This window comes from Mustela putorius, unplaced genomic scaffold, assembly GCF_011764305.1.
Source record: "Mustela putorius furo isolate JIRA1106 unplaced genomic scaffold, ASM1176430v1.1 tig00003932_pilon_pilon_pilon:0A:0A, whole genome shotgun sequence".
NCBI classification, from domain to species: Eukaryota; Metazoa; Chordata; class Mammalia; order Carnivora; family Mustelidae; genus Mustela; species Mustela putorius.
The window spans coordinates 8,003,146-8,021,499 of record NW_025422077.1 but is presented as its reverse complement, the minus strand read 5'-3'; the positions used below and the strand labels follow the sequence as shown (position 1 = coordinate 8,021,499).

General features: G+C 39.3%; 1 protein-coding gene across 1 annotated transcript in view; it reads right to left on the bottom strand.

Annotated features, from left to right (window-relative positions):
- The window catches only part of SNX25 (sorting nexin 25), a 123,064-nt gene that overhangs the window by 101,411 nt on the left and 3,299 nt on the right, over positions 1–18,354 (bottom strand). The window lies entirely within an intron of this gene.

The following is an 18,354-nucleotide window of genomic DNA, read 5'->3' as shown; positions in this document are numbered from 1 at the left end:
TAAAGAACAAAGACACATTCTACATTATAGATGTAAAGAATTAAATTGACCTATAACACCATTAATTCAGAGATAATTGTTACTGACATTTCAGTATATTTCTTCTTAGCGGGTAACTCCGACACTTACTAAGTAACTTTGGGCAACTTATTTTTCTGTACCTCAATTCTTCATCTCTAAAATAAAGATAACAATAGCACCTGCCTCTTTGGGTTGATGAGAGCATTAAATGAGTTGACACACATGAACATAAGAGAGCCTGGTAACACAATAATAAAAACAAATTATTATTGGTAGTTTTTTTCATTTTCATACTTTTTTTTAAAATTAGGATCATAGTATTCACACAGCTCTGAAACTGGCTTTTCATACTCAATACTACATTATGAACATCTTTCATTAAATAAAAGATTTGGAATATATGGTTTTGGTTTTTTTATTTTATTTATTTATTTGACAGAGATCACAAGTAGGCAGAGAGGCAGGCAGAGAGAGAGAGAGAGAGAGGGAAGCAGGCTCCCAGCTGAGCAGAGAGCCCGATGCGGGACTCGATCCCAGGACCCTGAGATCACGACCTGAGCCGAAGGCAGTGGCTTAACCCACTGAGCCACCCAGGTGCCCCTGGAATATATGGTTTTGAATGACAATGTAACTAATCTCTTATTTATTTTGTACATTTACCTTGTCTCCACCATTTTTTCCTATTTTAAATGAAAAAATATTTTCATTTCTATGCTAGTGATCTTAGTGCCACCAGAAACATTCTTAAAAAAATACTAAGTGTCTATTAAATATACAGATGGATTTAGACTCTGACTTCCTTCAAAGGACTGTATACCTCAAGAATTTTGTGCTTCAGGGAGAGTTTTTTATCAGCTAAGCACAAACTGAAGGAACAACAGGGCATGGTGGGAGGGCTTGGTGGGGGGTGCTCTGAAGCACAAATTATGCAAAGGTGAACTGGAAAAATCCCTTTCTAGCCTCTTCAGCCAATTCCAAACTATGTACCTTGAAAGCCCAAAGCTGCAGGGCATTTCCAGACAGGGAAATGAGGAAGAGACACAGAGACAGGAGCAAGTGAGGGCCTTCTCTACCCTGCAGAATACTCAGTAAAGCCAGCTTGGCCTCCAGAAATACAAATCCCTATCGTGATTTTACCTAAAATGAACCTGGCAAGAGATGAATGGTAGATTAGATTATCAGTAGCTCCTATAGCTTATTACACCATTTATCAAAGTATTATTGTGTCAGGCTAAAGGTCAGCCCTGCCTGCACACATCAAATGTAGGAATCAAGGTTCTGTTTATATCTCTATAACGAAAGAACTTCAGTTGGGATAGATCTGAGACTAGATCCTATAAAGGAGTATGAAATAAGAACTTATCTCTGAACAAATATGAAATTCAAATATACTGTTTTCTGGAGCACCATCTCCCTATTACTACTATGGCAAAGCATAGGACATGACATTACAGTGACAAGAGCACTAAATTAAGACCCAGAACCATAGGCTGTGGTTGGTTCTTTGCCACTTTCTTGCTGAGTTCTAGTGAACATATCCACCTTCTGAGATTCAATTCAATCTAAATCATTTCTGCTCTATTTATATTAAAAGGATTATTCTGCATTGTAAGAAGGATAATGCAATATGAAAGTGCTTTAAAATTATAAAGCAGTTGACAAATATAGGTTCTTATTATGGTTCCAAGTCATGGTCTAATTTTTTTTACTATGTTAATTTCCTTCCCCCCAAAATAATTATGAGTTCTATGACATGTGACTGGTATTACCTTTCATGCTTTCAGGCCTAACTGTCCCAAGCAGGCTTCTTGGTTAATAATCCACTTTCCAGGAGAAAAAATGAGTGTTTCTCTATTAATTGATCAGCAGAGGTAGATTTTGAAGTAGATTAATATTTCTAGGATTGTTTTTCCACTCAGAAGAATTAGACTAATGGGAAGAAAAATGTGTTTTCTTTCTAATGTCAGGAACTTAAATCTGAAGATCTTTAGAAAACACACTTCACTTGATTTTAAGAGAAATTTAAGTATATTTCAAATCAGAACAGATTTGGAAACTGAAATTCTAACATGCACTTAAAAGTACACAGGCAGCAGCAGTTGGCCTAAATTGGCAACTCTAGAAAAGATACTAGGGCTGGAAGGAGGAGAATGAGGAAAAGCAAATTGGCTTAGGAAGGGTAATTGAAAACTGACATTAGCTTTGTGCATTCCTGAAAAGGTTTGTGTAATGAAAATTCTGTAACCATTTTATCACTGGCTTCCACTGTAATTTTGAGTCCACGAGGGAAATCACAAGTTTCCATGATATGAATCACATTTCCATCCATTCATTCAATCATCTAACATTTACTGAGGATTCTGTGTGTCTGCTGCCACTTAGTTGGGTACTACAGAGACAAAGTTAAAGAACTGACATTCTCTGGGTTCATAGGCCTTAATCTATTCTTGATGGAAGTTCACAATCAAATAAGACAGGTGGCAAAAGGTTTGGGGAAAAAAAAAAAAAAGAACTACTGTTGAGCCCTTACTGTTGTACCAGGCCCTATACTAAGTACACTCTCATTCAGTCCTCACAGTGACACCATGAGATAGTTCCTGTTATTCCCATTTTATGGATCAGGAAACCATTTTAAAGAGGGAGACTATGCCGAGGAATTCTAATATTCTTCCTAGTCTGGTATCTTCTCTACATTTTGTTTTCCAGCCCAGGTCATGGAAGAAAAGTTATTTAATATACAGTCAACACAGGAAATCATTTCAGAAGAATTTTGAAGTTCATACATATTGAAGTATATTACAAAAATTACTCTCATCTCACCAAAGTTCTCACTGAAACCACTCACTACAAATAATAAAGGAGTCAAGAGTGGTTACCTCTGCTTCATGTAACTCAAGAAATACATGAGTCACATAGAATTGCTTTTTTCACAGAGATCTTTAGTAATGAAAGCAATCACGGTTATTGGGTTTTTTTTTTTTAATATTCCATTACTGTCCTGAAACACTATAATACCATTATTAATTTGCTGGCTAGCTTTTAAATAAAAACAGATGATTAAATATTTAGTACATACCTAGTTAGAAAAATATCACATTAGTAATTTGATTCAGTAGGATCTCTATTTCCACAGTTCGCTTAAAGCAAAAAGCTGAGCTCCATGTAGAGTGGCCCAGATAACAAATATATACAAGATATTGAAATATAGGAGATTAATTATTGCCATGAAAAATTCCGGCTGTATAAAACTGAAAACACAATTAAATGCAAACTACTCAGAGGCTGACTTTTTTATCCCTTCCAAACAGATAAGTAAAAAGTTAACTGTCCCTGCCTAGATCCAAATCATACAAATTATTTCTTCCATTCCTATCTAAAATAAATGTTGAAAGTCAAAGAATAAAACTTCCTCTGAGAAGAAACATAGTATTAAAGATAGGCCTTTGAGCAGCAGCCATTCCATCCTCAAGAAGAGGGGACATGCTGGTACCTGTGGGTATATGAACATATACGAATACCACATGCGGCTGAGTTTCCTTTGCCCCTATTGATACCCAGAAGCTGCTATCCACTGCTTGAAAACACACCAATTCAGTTTTCAAGAATCACTTGAGGAATCTGCTCGAATGCAGATTTCTTGGTCCAATCCCCCAAGATTCTTAATTCAGAAAGCTTAAGGTGTGTCTTTGAAATAAGTATATATTTTTAACAAAAATTTCTAAATTACTTATGGACCCTTAGACTACACGGAGAAAGGCTAAATGATCCTGGTAATACAAGTTATGATACCTGAAGAAACTGAGACTTTTTTACTATTCAGAAGATTTTAAGAACATAGCAATCATTTTACATTAAGTGGAAGCAGAATCACAGAAGATTTATTTCTAACTTTGACTTTGCTCTGTTAACTGAAATGAAAATTACAATATTTCTTTTTTTAAAATGTTTTAAAAGATTTTTTATTTACTTATTTGACAGACAGAGATCACAAGTAGGCAGATAGGCAGGCAGAGAGAGAGAAAGGGGAAACCAAGCTCCCTGCTGAGCAGAGAGCCTGACGCAGGGCTCCCTCCCAGGACCCTGGGATCATTACCTGAGCCAAAGGCAGATGCTTAACCCACTGAGCCACCCAGATGCCCCCAAAATTACAGTATTTCATTTGTAGTCTCAAAAAATTCTTTCTCCAAAGAATTTCTATTCCACAATATTAACAAACCATTATTCACTTTAAGAGACAAGAAAAATCAGTTAAAGTAATAAGAGCTAGTTTTAAATGCAGTTCTTGAATCAAAAATTATTTGTATTCCTAGAATGGTCGACACTGAGTACAGGCACTGAATGAAACCATTCTTGGAAATTTAAATTGCCGAAGACATACTCTTCTAAAGAAAAACAACTCTATTAACTAACTTCTTATTGCATTTAATTGGTAAAATCACCCAAGTATAGTTCAAAGCAAATGCCATGAAGTGCACTCGTATTGCCAGAGCTGGACTTGGTCAAAACAGTCAAGAGACAACAACCCCACTCTCCCCACCCATAGACTTTCCCATTGTCTCTTATTTCATAGTGTATAATGCAAGCTTTCTCCTCAGACAATATTTTACCAGAGAGCTCCTGAAGGCAACTCCTCAGTCACAAGAGAAATAGGAAGATGAATCACATGCAAAATCCGGGCACATCACATCCACAACACAGTGTCTTGGCTCCTCAGCTCCAGGACCTTCCTCTCCACTCCCCCTTTCTTGTAGCCACACCGAAGGTTTTGGCATGAGCATTAGAAGTCTGTCAATCTCTTTGATCCTTCCCCTTTCTCTAAGCTCCCTTCTGGCCTCTGTTCCTTCCTTGGCTTAGCTGACACCTGAGCAACTCTTATCAAGGATTCCTGCCCCCTGACCTGTTCCATATCCTGGCTCCTTCTTGGTTCCATTGCAGGAGCTAAGTGGTGCTCCTAAAAAATACATCACAACCAAGCCAATGGGCGTCACCACATTCTCCTGGCCTCCAACCCACATCAGTCCTTAACTCCAATAAAACAATATGCCCACTTACTTTTGCTAGGCTTCCTCTCCCTTGTGGCAGGAGAGCATAAAAATTGAGAGGCTGGCCCCAGTGTCAGAAAAAGCCTGGATCACTGGTTCACAACCTGACCTTTGGCAAGTCACTTAATCTCTTTAAAACAGTTTCCTGACCCATAAAATGGGGATAACAGTAAGTATCTCATGGGGTCACTATGAGGACTGAATGAGAATGTACTTACTATAGGGCCCAGGTACAACAGTAAGGGCTCAACAAAAAATTTTCCTGTTATTTTCTCCAAGAGGTGGTGGTGGTGGTAGTGGTGGTGGTGGTGGTGGTGGTGGTTTCCAAACCTTTTACGACCTCTCTTAAAATTACCTTTTACAGGGGCACCTGGGTGGCTTAGTGGGTTAAAGCCTCTGCCTTCAGCTCAGGTCATGATCCCGGGGTCCGGGGATCGAGCCCCGCATTGGGCTCTCTGCTCAGCAGGAAGCCTGCTTCCTTTCCTCTCTCTCTGCCTTTCTGCCTCCCTGTGATTTCTGTCTGTCAAAATAAATAAAATCTTAAAAAAAAAAAAATTACCTTTTACATTTGTCATCCTCTTAACCACGAGCAATTAATTTTACTTCCTACTTACCAAGAAAGTAGGGGTCAGCTTGAAACATCTGAGTTCTCTGCCAACCTCCTACGAGGCTCTCTCTGTACCCTCCCCTTTGTTCCTCCTTCCCACTAGTCTCAAGCCTAAACCCTCCACCTGTGCTCTGGTCCCACTGCCTGGACACTGCCCTATCAATCATCCTCTAGCTCGGAGGCTTTCAGGCCCTTTCTCTCTACTTTTCACGATTCCCCTTTAACCCAAAAATGTTTTTACATATCTCCACTCAACAAAAGTTCCCCAAACACACACATACACACTCCTATAAATGCTGCCTTCTCTTCTTTCCTCCTTAGCCAAGCTTCTAGAGGAGCACTGTCCATGTACTGTCTCTCCTTCCTTACCTCCTGCTCACTCTTCACCCACAAGAATATAATTTTTGCTCCCACATCCGCCTTTGCTTCCCAAAACACCACAGGCACAAATCTCCAAAGACCTCCCAGTTGTCAAACCCAGTGGACACCTCTTGCTTGGTCCTCCTTCTGGACCTCTCTGACCTTCTGGACCTTCTGGACATTCTGACCTCCTCCTGGACCTCTTCTGAACCTACACCTGATGCTACTTGCCATTGATTCTCTGCTTCTCTGGGCTTTTCTTTCCTGTCCTGGAATATTTCCTCTCACACCTCAGTGAGCAGCCCCTCCTCCACCTACCCTCTGGCTCCCTGGTTTCAATCAATCCTTGTAGTTTTAGCTACCGCCTGCATCCTGACTGCCAACAAATCCACTTGCTTCATCCTGGCCTCTCCCTCAAATTGCACACCAGCATACCTCACTGCAGGCTGAACATATCCACGGGCCCCTCAAAATCTACATGGCAAAAACTCATTACCCTCCCCCATTCCAAAACTGAGCAAATAGCATCTAAAGCCATTCAGCCACCCATGCCAGACCCTGGAATTAACCTAGACTTCTCCCTCTCCTCACTGAAGTAAACGTTTACTGGGCAGACCCAAAGGGCAGGTAAAGTGGACTGAACGGAAGGGCAGTTGAAGTGGACTTTTAGCAACAAACAGAAGTGACCATGTAGAGATGGGGGCAGTGGCCTTCCGAGGGGCATGTGGGTGCTCACACACCCACCACACAAAGGTAAATTCAGGAACAGAAGGTAGCTTTAAGAATGAATGAAAGTGTGGAAGACAGGCTAAGAGAAGTTAGCCCTAGTCATGAAGACCTGTGAGGTGAAGTGAAATGCTCAGTGTTTTGACTTTATTACTTCTTTCCTTCCTAAAGGACCCACTCAGGTCACCCTCAGAAATCCTGTCCCCCTTGCCAACAATTCGTTAGGAAAGGATACCTGCCCCAGCCCAGTCAGTAAGATGTGAAGGGAACATTGCAGGAGGCATTTCTGGCAACTTTTCCCTTGCTCTGAAAAGGGATTTTCTTCCCCTGGACATCATCCTGTGTGGCTGCAATACCTGTGCCTACTACAGTCATCTGGCCACTAGTCTGAGAATTAATCCCCTCAGAGAAGGGCAAAAAAATATGAAGAAATGGTGCTGGCAGCTTGACAGGGGCCTGCCCTCCCCTGGGCCTGTCCTACCTCTATAGATAGTATATTATTTCTTAATAATCTCTTTATTATTTCAAAAAAGTGGGGATATGGGGATCAGTCATGTATAGAAAACAGGATTAAGTACAGTTTAATAGATTCCATTAAGATAGGACTTCTCAGAAGTTAACACAATAATGCACATTATAAAGGTTCAAGAACGGGGCACCTGGATGACTCCGTAGCTTAAGTGTCTGCCATTGGCTCAGGTCATGATCTCAGGGTCCTGAAACTGAGCCCTGCATTGGGCTCCCTGCTCAGTGGGAAGTCTGCTTCTCCCTCTTCCTTTGCCTCTCCCTCCAGTTTGCGTGCTCACTCTCTGTATCACTCTCTCTCAAATAACTAAATAAAATCTTTTATAAATAAATAAATAAATAAATAAGGCAAGTTTCAAGAACTTAGTTTTTGAAATTATGTGACCAAACAAGGCTCTCATCCTGCCTCTTGTTTTTTCAGTATACCTAAAAGCATCTCCCAGAAATTAAATATTAATGGAATGTAGTTTGGAAAAGTGGCTTTTACCAGAGCAGATGAGAAGACTCTATAACTGACTATTATCATATAGTAAAGTGATGACAGTAATACAGACACAGAAATGTGCTCCGGGAATCCAGAGGAACCACTGCCCTTCTAGGTGGTTCTCACTCAGAATGGCAGATGGGTTTCACATTATGTGCCAACTCTGGTAAATATTTAGTGGTTGCCTGGAAGACTATATTGAAAGGGATTCTGAGACGTCATCCAGATCCAGCAGAAAAACATAAACAAAATATGGCCATACTTGATTAGTAATGATCGTCATGAGCACAGAAGGGGCAGCTGGAACACCATTCTATTCAACCTGAGAGCTCTAAAGTGACACTAATTCCTATTCCTAAACAGATCCTAGAGCCATCTCAGAGAATATCCAGGTTTTTTTGGTTTTTTTTAACCTGAATTAGGTAACACTAGCCTTTAATAATTACAAAGGTAATAAGGTGGTTAAGTGTACAGACTCCAGAGTAAAAGAGACCTGGGTTTAATCCTTAGTTCCTCCACATGCTACATGGCCTGAGTACTTTATTCAGTTGCTCTAAACCTCTAAACTTCAATCTTCCCATCTGTAAAATAACAGTCCTATCTCACATAGTAGGTATAAAAATTAAATTAGGTAATACCTACATATAGCCACCAGCATACAGTAAGTACAATAAACGTTAAGTTTAGCTACAATAATTACTAAGGCAGTCACTCTCTAACATTCACATTGGGACTCGGTAGTGCACATATTTGTCTGCTGTATTCACAATCATGCACTGGAGTGCAGTGAGTTCAATGGAGACCACAGAAACTATTTCCCTGAACCCGTGAACAATGCCAGTGTAGGCTCTGATAAGGAAGCGGCAAAATGATTAAAGCACTGTCCAAAATAAGTGCTACTTGACTTTAAGAAGACAAACAGAGTACATAAATCTGACTACTGGATGAATTCCCTGCAAAAGACTGATCTCACACATATTTTTCCAGATTTCTCCAAAGAGAAAGCCAAGAAACAATGACCAAACTAATAGCTATGAGCTTAACACCTAGAATGAGTTTTTGATTTTATTTTTTTTTTTCCTTCGGGCCACAGAACTTTCAGTGCTAAACCAAGACAGGTCTAAGCAAATCAGGTCCACTGGTCACCCTACAAACAAATAAAGCAAATGAAGTTCCAACAGCTAGATCTGGGTCTGACTGTGCTGCTCAGAGCTGAGGCAGAATGGGTTCTTGAAATTCCACTTCCAACTAAAAGAAATCAGAGCTCTTTTTGAAGAAATGGCCAATTGCAGGTGTGAGAACAGAAAATGCTCAAGATGAACCTGAAATATCCTGTTATGCCAGAGAGCCAAAGATGGGATTATTTAAGCTTCAAAAAAGATAATTACAACTATTGAAACCCATCTATTGTTTTCAAATCTGTAATTTTGTACTTTTTTTTCAAAACACAAAACAACTAATCACCTTCAGAGGATAATGGGGAATCAACTCATTTTATTTTTTGAGATTTTTAAAAAAATTAATTTTTTTATATTAACATGTAATGTATTATTTTCCCCAGGGGTACAAGTCTGTGAATCATCAGGCTTACAACATTTCACAGCACTCACCATAGCACATACCCTCACCAACATCCATCACCCGGCCACCCTATCCCTCCCCCAACCACCATCAACTCATTATTTTAGAAGCAATGGGGGAAAAAACTAGCATTTACCCTGCTTTTCTATGTGAACTGTACTACTGTGTAACCAAATAGATGAAGGAAACATGTCTCTCTTTAAAAATATTCAAACCAATAAATAAAAATGAAAGAATGAAATTAAAATGAACATGATCTCCTTCTTGGAAGCCTCATGCACTTATTTTTTTCCCCCATCCACATATTTCTGATAATGGATCACCACCAGCAGATTGTAAATCTGGGCCACGTGACCACCACCCTTCACTCGGTCTCAGATGTCCACCCCAGCAAATCACCCCTTGCCCAGAAACATAAGAGGTTCCAGTAGCTCGTACTACAGACTCACTCCATGGCAGAAGTAAAACATTACCATTCTGTCACCCCCAACAAGTCAGTGGAACTTGGTATCAAGCATCAACAGCTACTGATATAACAAAAAAGAAAAATGAGGTTATGTGCCTCCTGATGAATGATCACACCACCACCTTTGGTCTGCCAAAGGGATCAAACACAAGTTTAATCAAGCCTCTGGATCCAGCTGCCAAATTGCAGGACATACAAAGGAGAAGAACATGCTGAACTGCATCATTCACACACAATCAAGCAAAACCCAAACTATAGGACATGCCACAGGATAGATGCTCCAGGTTCTTCACAGATAAACTGTAAAGGAAAGAAAAGGAGAGAGGGGAAACTGATTTTTTTTTTTTAATGGGCAAGAAAAACACCATGATGTACACTGATGCATATTTGAGTGATAAAACTATAATCGCATGCAAGGAAGTGATTACTAATGAAGTCAAGACACTTAGGTATAATAGAAGGGGCTGAAATGGGATGGAGATACAGAGGGTCTTAGAGGGGCTTCTGAGGTTTTTGTAAGTTACAAGGGTATTCTCTTTATGATCATTCATCCAACCATACATTTTGTGAGATTCTCTGAATCTGCATTTTTTATTTTATAATAAAAAGTTCTTTTCAAAAGAGATACTGTAAATTCTACCATTTAATACCTTCTATATTCAAAGCACTTCTACAAATACTAAAATTTGTATTTTCAAATACTATAACATTGTTCCCAAAAATCCTAGAAATTATTTATCTCCATTTTTCAGATAGAAAGACTGGGGTCTAGGAATCTTAAGCAGGTTGCCCATAGTCATAGTTATTAGGGCAGAGCCATGATTCAAATTCAGAAGACTGGCTCCAAAACCATTATGTTGATTCCCAGTTATTCGGTCAAGAAAGATTTATCTTTTACCTATTAAATCATGTTAAATGTGGGGTGCCTGGGTGGCTCAGTGGGTTAAGGCCTCTGCCTTCAGCTCAGGTCATGATCCCGGAGTCCTGGGATCGAGCCCCGTGTCAGGCTCTCTGCTCGGCAGGGAGCCTGCTTCCTCCTCTCTCTCTGCCTGCTTCTCTGCCTACTTGTGATCTCTGTCCGTCAAATAAATAAATAAAAATCTTTTAAAAAATAATAAAAATAAATAAATCATGCTAAATGTTAAAGATATGAGGGAGTTTCTGCCTTCATGGAGATCAAGAAAGAGAAGAAAGATATCATCCAGGGCATCTAAAATTACAGTTGTGATAGAAAAAATAAAGAAAAGGTATGTGGTCATGAGAGAGACCATTTCTGCAGAAACAATAGCTGAGGTCTAGGGGAAAGAAATTAACTACCCAAAGGGGCAGTGGGCTTCTCCAAGTAGAGGAAGCTAGATACAAGGTCACCAGTGAAGGAGCAAGCATGGCCTTTTGAGGACTGAGGATGGAACATGAGGATGAAGGTAGTGAAGACAGGTGAGGCTGAAGAGCTGGGAAGAACAGGAAGCTACTGGTGGATTTTAATTAAACGTGTTGAAGATGGATTGATTAGGTTTGCATTTTTAATATGCCAACAAGGAGACAGAGAGAACAGTTGAGAGGCTACTGCGGTCATCTAGGTGGGACATGATGGCAGTTGGGATGAAGCAGGAAAGATGGAAAGAAGTAGATGGGTGCAAGATGCTCAAGAGGTGAGAAGGCAGGACCTGGTGATGGACGGACGGCATATGGAGAGTGAGGAGAAGGAGATGTTCAGGGAACTCAAAGCTTTCTGGCTGTGGTACCTGATGTAAGGAGGTGTTAGTCATGAACATAAAAGACAACAGAAGAGGGATGAGGACACTTGAACTAGCTGAGTTTTAGGCACCAAAGCAAATGCCAAGTCATCAGTTGAATACATGAGACTGAGACCCCAATAGAGGAATAAATCTCTACTCCTCAGTGTAGAGATGGTTATTACAGGGAGCTTAAGGATGAGACTACCTAAAATAATAAAAAAGAGATCCAAGAATAACCATAATTCAAATCTGGAAAACAAAGCAACTTCCTGAGATAATCTAGAGATTGTAATCTCAGAAAGGTTTAGTGAAACTGAAAAAAAATCATGAGAAAGAGATTAATTGCCTCAGAAAAAACATCGTGAAATTTCTGGAATAGTTAAAATGTTAACTTCATGTCTAACAAAATGGGAAAGCCTGCATGCAGCCCTCAGGTGGGTATTTGTAAGAGCTGACTTAGAGGATAAAGAGGCCTTTTGCGAGGTGACTTGTATGTATGGGTTCAAGGCTGGAGACAGAGAGAACTCTAGCTTTGACTCCAAGGGCTGCTCCTGGCCAGGTGGACAACAAGGTAGAGCTATCTTCACAAGAAATGCAAACAGGGGCATCAGCTCCTCGGCTTCCATAATAAGGGTGAGGAAAAAATGTTTAGAAGTATATCCAAGAGAAACAGGGCTACACACTCAGCTACTATGAACTACAAAAAAAAAAAAAAAAAAGGACTAAATACACACACCTGGATATCCAGCTTCAGGGGACTGAGACACTAGTAGCACAATAGGAAATATGCTTTTTCACAGACTGCCAGCAGTGATGGCAGAAAAGCCACTCTCAAATGCTTTGCAGGTACCATGAATGGAAGAACACAAATAAGCTTATTCACAAATACAGAAGACACTGCCAATGGACTCTCAGAAATACTGGGGAGGGGCAGTTAGAGGCACTGTAGACCAAGGTTCTGCATGAGCAGACAGAAGTAAACACCTATAAAATTTTACTTCCTGCCATCAATGGCAGTTATATATATATACTGTCACTCACACATACTGGTGATTGAGAACTACAGAAATGCAGGTTACTTTAGAAATAGGTATTTGTATCTGTAGTATCATTTGCAAAAATCTACAGATAAAGGGCTGGTATTCAAGATCTATAAAGAACTTCTCAAACTCAACACCAAAAGAACAAATAATCAAGTCAAAAAATGGTCAGAAGACATTAACAGACACTTCTCCAAAGAAGATACACAAATGGCTAACAGACACATGAAAAAATGTTCAACATCATTAGCCATCAGGAAAATTCAAATCGAAACCACACTGAGGGGGCGCCTGGGTGGCTCAGTGGGTTAAGCCACTGCCTTCGGCTCAGGTCATGATCCCAGGGTCCTGGGATCGAGCCCCGCATCGGGCTCTCTGCTCAGCGGGGAGCCTGCTTCCTCCTCTCTCGCTGCCTACCTCTCTGCCTACTTGTGATCTCTCTCTGTCAAATAAATAAATAAAATCTTTAAAAAAAAAAAAAAAAGAAACCACACTGAGATACCACTTTACACCAGTAAAAATAGCAAAAATTGACAAGGCAAGAAACAACAAATGTTGGAGAGGTTGTGGAGAAAAGGGAACCCCCTCACACTGTTGTTGGGATACAAGCTGGTGTAGCCACTTTGGAAAACAGTGTGAAGTTTCATCAAAAAGTTAAAAATAGAGCCACCCTATGACCTGGCAATTGCACTACTGGGTATTCACCCCAGAAATACAGATGTAGAGAAAAGAAGAGCCACATGCACCCCAATGTTCATAGCAGCAATGGCCACAACAGCCAAACTGTGGAAGATGCTGAGATGCCCTTCAACAGGTCAGTGGATAAAGATGTGGTCCATATATACGATGAAATATTACTCAGCTATCAGAAAGGATGAATACCCACCATTTGCATCAACATAGATGGAACTGGAGGAGATTATGCTAAGTGAAATAAGTCAAGCAGAGAGACAATTATCATATGATTTCACTTATATGTGGAACATAAGGAATAGCATGGAGGACATTAGGAGAAGGAAGGGAAAAATGAAGGACAGGGAAATCAGAGTGGGAGAAGAGCCATGAGAGACTATGGACTCCAGGAAACAAACTGAGGATTTTAGAGGGATGGGTGAACCCAGAAATGGTTATTAAGGAGGGCACAGATTACATGGAACACTGGGTGTTACATGCAAACAATGAATCATGGAAGACTACATCAAAAACTAAAGATGTACTGCATGGTGACTAATATAACAAAATAAAAAAAAAATTTTTAAAGAAATAAGTATTTGTAGAAACTTATCTAATTTTCTAAGAGTAGTATTCTATACCAAAACTGGAAGCTTATTAAATAGATCCTAGTAGCCTAAACAAGTTCATGTCTCTTACCCTAAAAATGTACTATTTGTTCTTTTTCTTCCTTGGCCTCAGAGACATTTTATCTGGAGCTCCCACAGACATTTTTCTTTACATCCAGCTCATGGCAATTCAGACATGGAAACCCCTGTATGGTTGACAAATGTACTGGACTGACCAGTGCCTATAGTAACTGACCAGAACAGGTCACCCCCAGGGACAGAGCAGGCACATCTCACACTCCTAAGTACATTCTACCAAAGCAGGACCTGAGCTGGGAAACCCATCAAAATACAACCAAACCCACTGGACCTGCTGGAAACCTTCACTGTGTTTCCGGAAACTATATAAGCATACTCCTCAAGTCTAACACAGATGCAGAAATGAATCATGGATGCAGGCCCTGGCCTGAGGCTCAAGGTATCCAGGAGAACCCTCTAGAAGAGATGCCCACCACTCCCATCATTCCCACCCACTCACCCAACCCTAATTTGGAAAGGGACCTAATCCTGGGGTAAAAAAAATAAATAAATAAATTCCAAGTTTGCAGTATTTTTCTTTCGAAAGCAAAGTTGCATTTTTTTTAAAGCCACAAGTTCGTATGCTATCATTTTAATACTTAAAGCCTTCCATTGGCAATGTTCATTTTCTTAAGCCGGGAGCCTTCAGCACTAAACCTGCTGAGTCACCATTTTATACAACTGTGTGCACCATTCTGACTACAAGAGCTCACATTTTCAGGAGTCTGGGGGTACTCCTTACCCCAAAACAATAAGGTTGGGAAATAAAACCTAAGATATTTTCAAGAAGGCAACATTCAATTACAAGGGTGACATCAAAAACAAAACAAAACTTGAGATTCAAGACTGAAATGAACCTCCCGGGAAAGGACCAAAATGTGGGCTCCAAAAAGAACAAACATTTAAACTTGGAAACTGTGGTCTCCATTTTGTGAACAGGAGGACCCTTTTTTTGGGACTGAATTTATTGTTTAAAGAGAATGTTGGAACACTCTGGAGAAGATAATTAAACCTAACTGTAATGATGATATTTTACATCAAAGAAAAAATCTCACTCAAATTTATTCTCTTGTCTCCATTCACACAGCTTCATTATCTCTCTCTCTTTTTTTTTTTTTTAAAGATTTCGTTTATTTATTTGACAGAGAGAGACACAGTTAGAGAGGTAACACAGGCAGAAGGTGTGGGAGAGGGAGAACCAGGTTTCCTGCTGAGCAGGAAGCCGAATGTGGGGCTCATCCCAGCATCCTGGGATCATGACCCAAGCTGAATGGAGACGCTTAAGGACTGAGCCACATAGGCACGCGATTAACTTTTACTTTTTATCACTGCACTTAACATGGCATTTCTCCTCCTGGGTCGGTAGCTGCCAAGCCTCCAGACTAAAATCCAGTTCTATTCTCTTGACTGAAGATTTCCACAACATGACCCAAACTAACTTTCCAATCCTAGCTCTTATGATTCATCTCATATACTAAGCGGCAACTCAGATCCTAAATGGTACAGGCATTCTGTCAGCAGTTTGGTTGACTTATTTTTTGTATAAATTATTAAAATAATTATTGCCTCCTTTAGAGTCTTGCTAAATCAAATCACACTTTCTGTATTTCTTAGCATTCATATCCTGTTTTTGATGAGCATTTATTTTTTGTTCCAGGTATAATCATGTATTGTATCTTCGTACTTTGAACTTATCATTCATATATAACTTCTTGTGTTTCCTAAGCTTAAGGGATAGTGCCTTTGTAATGAAGATATAAAAAAAGAAAAAACTGTCTTTTATGCGTAATCATTGTTCTTGTATTGGTAAATTACAGATTTACTGTACAAAACTTCTCCCTTTAAATACATATCTGTATTTGCTTATATGTGCATTATATATATCTGGAAGAATAGACAACTATCAATAATAACTATCTATAGGGAAGAGAAAATTTCACTGCATACCCTTGTATATGCTTTTTAAATAAACATGTGAACTTATAATCTACATAAAAAATTAAATTTAAAAATTATTAATAATGTAAATTTAGAGGAAAACAACCTTTAGATCACAAAGAGAGCTAGGGAGGACCCTGTGATTTAAGGGGTTCTCAAAAAGCCATTCCTCAATTATGTTTTTTCCCACTAGCCACCATGACTTAAATCCCCTGGTTAAAATGCAAATATTCTGAAGACAGTAAGTATACTATGCCATTATCCATTATCAAATTACTGAGGGTTAGTTTATCACACTAGCATAATAAAGGAAAGTCACAAAGAGGTTGTATATAGGCTCCCTAATCACTGTCTCTTTTTCCTTTTTCCCCTCAAGTAACTAAATTAAGTTTGTTTTACTCAAAGAACTTTTGTATTTGTAAAAGAACTCATTTAGGAATTCTTGAAGTCCTACTCAAGCCAACTGACACCATGGATTGCTCTGTGAATATTTTACTGTCTCTATAAACATCTGGCATGCCACTAGTCTTCTTGATCAGTCCTGTCTACTCAGCCTGAGAGGGCAGGGACAGGGAGATTCTTGTTCATCTCTGAATCCTCCCCAACACTAAAAACATTGCCCTGCATTTCCAGAGACCAATTTCCCAAGCTCTTGGTGACACCTATTGCAAGGCTCTGACCCTTCTCTAGGATGCTGGGGTTAAAATTTCAATTCAAAATGGAAGTAGGATAGTTAAGTTTGTTCTTGTCTCAAACAATAATCCATTTATTCAGGCAAAATTGATATCTCCTGAGAGCTTGCTCTGTTCCTACTATGTGTCAGACACAGGGACTCAGCAGCTAACTAGGCAAAAAGTGATCTAATAAGATCACAATAGCAGATATGTAGCAGATACTCAGGAAATGCCTATTAATTAGATTTGATAAGCCACTTGAACTCTTCTATCTGCTTGAACTTTGTAAAGTCTCTCATTAATGTTTTCTTCATAGAGCAGTGGACTTTGTTTCCCATATGCTACTATTCACTTTTGTGGACTTTCTTGTATCAGCCTTCTGATCATCATCAATTAATTGCTTACTTTTTTTGAATTTTTTGAATTTATGAACCATAAATCAAGAAATATCTAGTAAGTTACAATGTAAAAGAGAAAATCCATAGACATAGTTTAGTTTTCTAAACTACTGATTCACTTTCATCATATTTCTCTTTCTGTTGCCTTGCTTAGATGATGTACTAGGATCAAGTAACTGTGGCCAGTGAACCTGAGGCTCTTGAGCCAGATAAGTTAACTGGCCTGGCACAAGATGGAACATACTATAACAGCCTGCTCTGCAAAGCTGGACTAACAACACTTACCCCAGGAGCAGGCCAGCCCGGGCATTATAGCTCCAATCTGCTGGCCTGTAACAAAGTCCAAGTTTTTCTAAAGTGAAGCCCAGATAACAACTCTAAGACTTTCCTGACCTTACAGGAAAGCTTCCTTAGAACCTGTATATACTACTACATATTATTTCTATTTGAGTTGAAAATTATTTTTACTACTTTAATCAATAGTAATTCCCATCCCTCCCAAAATAAAAATTCAAGCACACAGGAGATGCCCAGTAAATGCTAGTACTGGATTAAGAGGAGCGGAAAAGCATGAGAGAACAATTTTCTCTGTCATCATCCGCAAACACTCCTTGAGCTCTTGCTACAAACACTCCTTGAGCTCTTGCTATGTGTAAGGTAATGACAAAAGGTGTCAATCACGGGTGCTAATTACATGGAGTTTTTAACCAATAGGTACACTGTGAAACAGGCAGAAGCATTTTAAACACTTCTAGACACAAAAACGCTTGTCACTTTTAGTTTGGGCTTCTTTGAGGTTGCTTATTTTAACGGTGTATACATTTTTTTTTCATTATAGAAGGAGACCAAGAAGGAAATAAAGAGGAAGGAAGGATAAGCAACTAGAAGGATAGATCCCAGCCTCTGACCTGTAGGACTCATACTAGAAGAATCCAAAATGTGTAAGAACGAATGAGGCTTCTTTTCTTCATGCTGAATCAAAATTTCTGTAGTAAAATAATCACTGTATCATAAGAGGCGCCATTTGGTTCACTACTAAACAGCCTCCCCCTCCACATATGTTAGATGACCTGTGTGGTCCAGCTCCTACCCCCACAGAACTGACATATTTTATACTACACCACATGCTTATGCTTCCATTCATAAAGAACAGAACATTAAAAAAAAAACACTTAAATACAAATTAGAAATATAGCACAACTAGAAGAAGGGGTAAAATAAGCAATGCAGCACAACTTAAGGCTTGAGTAAATAACACCAGTACTGTCAAAAAAACAAGATTTTATGTGAAGAATATGCATTTTAATTATAATATAAAGCTTTTCCCAATGCCCTTCTTTTCTCATTTAAGACTATTACACGAATCCAAGTTCCAAAGAATAACCAATAATCTAC